We start from the raw sequence: 5864 nt of genomic DNA, 5'->3' as shown, positions 1-5864 counted from the left end.
AGGTCGGCTTATCGGAAATAAATACCAATTTGATTAAGGTAGAAATCTACTTCGAACCAGAGAGATTTCTACGGTTCAAAGCCTATTAATTCAAGGAATTTACCTTTTATTATATGCTTATAATCGTTACAAAGTTTAAGTTGATATCTTTGCTTAATGCAAATAAGTTTAACGTTTTTCTTACTTTAAACGCTAAAAGTTTCTATCTTGTAATCCAATCTCAAGACATAATTGTTTTCTAAATTTCTAACATAAATTTCTCATCTGATTCTGATTAATTCAATTCAATTCAATTCAATCCAATTCAATTAAACGATTTTCTATATTATAAACCTAAAACGTGAATCAAACTGAATTAAAATAAGTTTTCGTTAAAAAGCGTTCTTTGTAGGTTCGATATCTTTTTATTACTACAAGCGAAACCGTGCACTTGCGGAAATCGCTCAATAGGGACCACCTCAGATCAGTAACAGGGACAGACAAGTAGACCCATGTTTTTCTGTCCGGGTAGTTTAGTTTTATTTTGGTAAATTTATTATTTATGTTCTATTATAAATGAGGATTGAAGCAATCCCGTGTTATAAGGGTATTTTAGTCATTTCTATTAAAATCTACTAGATGAATGAATTAGGCTTTGAAATAATTGCATGCTGACGTGTTAGATTTAGGAATAAATAAGTCCTATTTGATCGAGTCCGGCGTCGTAGTTAAATTTGAAAGACGGGTCCCAATATCCTGCAGCTAACATTTATTATCTTGTAGGTTTAATAGATTTATTTTCATAGGGCTAGATTTGATTTGATGTATTAGGGCAAAATGGTGTCATTTGTGAAAAAGATGTAATAATTTTATATTTCAGTATTTATTTATTACTTTTGAACGCTAAAATGATATTTGATTGAATCTGAAATAGAAATATTATGGTATTTTAATAAAGACAAGTCTACTCGTTTATTAATCAGACCCTCGAATCATTTGTCACGAACCTAACCTTGAAGAGATGGCATGTTGTGGGCCCGTATGTCATCTAATTTGTTGACATATTCCCGAGCATTAAAAATCAGATGGCAACTTTGATATAAGTATTCTAACCTTCAAAACATGATAAAAAAAGGTTATAATATAATTAAAAGAATGCATGCACGATAAGTGTAACCCCCTCACTTGGATCACATGATATCTCACACAATATCAGTTATAGACATGCTTTCAATTCTCAATCATATAAACTTCAATCTCATATAAACTTTACATATTATACACAAGAGAAAGCATTTACAATTTACAATACACGTTTAAGTCATTATCCTGCATAGAGGATTTACAAAACAAAAGTACATCACAAGACTCCAAAATGCCTAGATGAGAATGGACTGACACTGCTGGTGCGACCTTAAGCAAGAAGAACTCCACCTAACCTGTAAAATCTGTTGGCAAGGGGTGAGCTGCCTACTCAATAAACATATTACGCATATATGTATATACAAAAGTAATGTAAAGAGCACAAAGCAAAATATATCATTAGTACCAAGTTAGAATTTATTCATTTGTTTCACTTATTATAATAATACTTATTTTAGAAAGGCCTTGCTGTACTTAAACAATATATATAAAATGGTCCTTGGGCCCAATCTGTATTCCGGCTCACTAAATTCGGAATACAATCATTTGTGCTACGGAGGAGTTACACTCAACTCACGTACTCATATATCTCAACACATGTGCTTCCGGCTCAAAGTATTCGGATAGCACTCTCAACTTGGACCATTTCACATATCCATCTAAGCAAGCTCATATTCATTTATAATCCAACCATTATTCAGTTCCAGTATGTGCATAAGGCTCAACATGCCGTATTTACTCATAACACTGCAACATACTCAATCATATCACTTTCTTATCAATAATAACGTATCACAAACACTCAAACATTATTCACATCATTCACATCAGATTCAACCACATCTCACACTCAACAAGTCACAAGGAACAATACATTCATACACATATATAAGCAATATGCTTACCGTCGCACTTGGTTCGATCTATTCAACACGATCGGGTGTGCGTTCAATTGCACCTTGTCCTCCTAATGTCACATAACATTTATACCATTAGCCTTAACATAAAATTAATGACAATATACAATAATGAATGCTCTATGATTTACAAGACACTAACTCCACAAAAATCCTTTTGTCTTAGATCATCACATGACCTACTTGCACACATTCTGCCATAACTTTCTCTATATGAATCCAAATGTCCTGTTTCTTGAACCTACTGAAACTAGACATATATGGGTATAACATATCCAAAATTCACATTAATATCACTTCTACACAATATATGGCATGCAAAATTATTATGTCCTATTTCCAGCCAAGAAACAGACTACCCAGATTTGCATCTACCATAATTCACTCAACCTAGCTCACACTAAACACAATGGATTGTCAAATCCTTTTACAGACATATACTTCAAGTAGTTAGGAACACTTTTGTATAAATAAACTTTCCTAAATTATGACTCTAAGGTCCTCAAAATGCTACATCAACATGGCTGCCTCACATGACATTCCATTTCGAGGCAGTCATGATCCATCTAGGTTTTCTTCCTCTATATATGGAATTAAAGTCCCATTTTTTACAGAGGGTTTCATAACATATATAGGAACATAGTTTATTCTTTATGGATCTTCAAATTCGAACAATATCAATATGAAAAACATGCTCCAAAATGACTGAAAGCAGTACCCTAGATTTCTATTTAGGGCACTTGATACATATCTTTCATTTGGACAGCCTATAACCACTTTAAACAACACCAAAACTCAACAAACTCAATCACAACTCATCCACAACAAATCCTATAATCATACCTAGGTATTTCAGAATCTCCAACTCATAGAAAACAAGCTAAAACAACATACTAACCTTCAACTTGTGTCTATCACCTAGTATGCTTCCTAACTTGACTTGTTTGGCTTGAAAATGGAAGAAATTGGAAGATTTTTCTTTGGAGGGTGTTAGGACATGAAAAAGGAAGGTTTGCTGAAGCTTTGGTCGAAATTGTGGCTGAATATCATAAGGATTGAGTTGTGCACATGCTTTGTAAAATGAAGAGGTGTATTGTGTCTTAATATTGGGGTGACACCTCATGCTTGCTCACAAACCTCAAATTCAGCCCTCCTAAAGTGTAAGTTAATCAATTTAGGACATATGAATTCATTCATTCATTCATTTAAGTCCTAACTCAATTAACCAATCGTTACATCTTAACGACACACTAATCGCCTACTAATCGCACGATAATCGCATTATGCATACAAAACTTCTACTGACAATGAGATGAATCTAAAATGTATGTATTAAATCATGAAAACATATATGAATGTGGGAAGACTCATATGTTAGGGTTTTGGGGATGTTACAATAAGGGACACGCTAAGCGTCATCCTTACCGAAATCCTTCCCTAGAGTAGGGTCGTCAGGATTCGTGGCCTCTCACAACAGCCCAAAAGGCATTTTCTTATAGGCGAATGTTCCATAGGGGCAGGTGAAGGTTGTCTTCTCTTGATCCTTTGTACAGATTTGAATTTGTTTGTAACCAGAATAGCCATCCAAGAAAAAAATGAAATTGATATCCTGCTAGGCGTTCTAGCATTTGATCCATGAAAGGCAAGGGGAAATGGTCCTTCGTTGTGGCCTCGTTCAACTTTCTGTAGTCAATACACATTCGCCACCCCGTGACTATTCTTGTTGGCACAAGCTCGTTCTTTTTGTTCAATATCATTATGGTGCCACCTTTCTTGGGAACAACTTGAAATGGGTTCGTCCAAATTCTATTAGAAATAGAGTAAATTATTCCAGCATCAATCAACTTTATCACCTCGGCCTTCACCACATCTTTCATGTGCGGATTCAATCTTCTTTGAGGTTGAATAGTTGGTTTGTGGTTCTCTTCCATTAGATTTTTATGCATAAAAATAGCAGGGATGATCCCCTTGATATCCTCTATTTTGCAGGCCAGTGCCACCTTGTTCTTTCTAAGCATAATTAGCAACTGTTCTTTCTGGTTTTTAGTTAGCGTCGTTGGGATGATCACAGGTTGGCTGTTCGGTGGGTCTAGAAATGCATACTCCAAATAAGATGGTAAAGGCTTCAATTTAGGGCACTGTGACTCTTCCTTAGGTTGAGACTTAGTTTGGGAAACTTTGTCTTTTTCATTTGAATCGCTCTTGGGAAACTTTGTCTTTTTCATTTGAATCGCTCTCTTGTTGATCATCTTTTGATTCATCGGTGTGTTTAGCACCAAAAAGCTGTTCAAGCTCATCAGTGTTCATATTCTCATCATGTTCTTGCAAAACAGATTGTTCTTCTCTAGCATCCAAAAAACAGCATGCATCATCAGACGCAGAAGCATAACGAACAGCTTCATGCATTTTAAATATTACTTCCCCATTGTTAATTTTCAAAATCAAATGCCTATTATGCACATCAATTACGACCCTGCCTGTGGCAAAAAAAAGGTCTTCCTAAAATGATAGGGACTTCTAAATCTTCATCAATATCCATTATAACAAAGTCAACATGCAAGATAAAATTCCCTACTTTGACTAAAACATCCTCAACTATACCCTTTGGGTATCGAATAAATCTATCACCTAATTGTACTGTGACCATGGTGGGTCTAGGTTCACCTAAACCTAATTGCATGTAGATGGAATATGGTATGAGGTTTATGCTTGAAGTCACATAGGGCATCCTGGATAGTCAGTGTTCCTATCAAATAGGGAATAGAAAAACTCCAGGAATCTTTTAGCTTTTTAGGTCAGTGCTGTTTGGCTTGGAGAATGGACGAGTTGTCCCTGTTTAACTGCACCATTGCAATGCTTTAAAGCTTCTTCTTATTTGTGAGCAGGTCCTTAAGGAACTTCACATATATAGGCATTTCTAGAAGTGCTTGAATGAAGGGTATGTTAATGTGCAGCTTGGTCAGTTGTTCCAGGAAACTCTTGTGCATTTTCTCAGAATTGTGTTGCTTCAGCCTGTCTAGATAGGGTATTCTGGCTTCGTATGAGGGAACATATGTTTCCTCTTTAATTGGTTGTTTGTCCTTCCTCTGATTGGCATTCATGGTTGGCACAACCTTATCTGTTACTTGAGCTTGCTGATCTTCCTATTCTACAACATTGGAAAGATTGTTATTTTGAACAAAATTTGAAACTTGTTTACCTCCCCTTAGCATGATTGCATTGACTTCTTCCTTGGACTTGGTGACGGTGTTGCTTGGTAGAGCACCCTTCTCCTTTGAGGCAATTATGTTGGCAAACTGTTGCATTTGTGTTTCTAGATTTTTGATGGAGGTTTGGGTCTGCTTCATGAATTGCATCATCATGGACTCCAAGTCTGGTTTGCCCTTATGTGGTTGAACAACTGGTTTCTAGAATGGTTGTCCAGATGTGGAAGCTTGATGTTGTTGATATGGTTGTCTTTGATTATTCTGCTGGTAGGGTTGTTGCATAGCTGGTTGCCTGTTATCATTCCATGAAATATTAGGGTGATTCCTCCACCCAGGATTATAGGTGTTCGAATATGGGTTCGATGGTTGTCTTGCTACAAAATCACATTGTTCCTTCATCAATGCTCCTGGCTTGATCCCTGGATAGTTGGTTGGTTGATGAGGACCCTTATAAAAATCACAGCCCTCTGTTAAAGGCATCTCATTCTGTACATGTGTGCTTGTCTGAATAGCTGACAATTCATTTTTCCCATTGTCTTGACCAACTGTTCCATCTGGGCTGATAGTCTAGCTATTACTTCTGTGCTAGAGTCATTTGAAGCTCTTTTTCCATCACTGC

The sequence above is a fragment of the Euphorbia lathyris genome, chromosome 6 (assembly GCF_963576675.1).
Source record: "Euphorbia lathyris chromosome 6, ddEupLath1.1, whole genome shotgun sequence".
Lineage (NCBI taxonomy): Eukaryota > Viridiplantae > Streptophyta > Magnoliopsida > Malpighiales > Euphorbiaceae > Euphorbia > Euphorbia lathyris.
Note: the sequence above shows the minus strand (reverse complement) of the source record.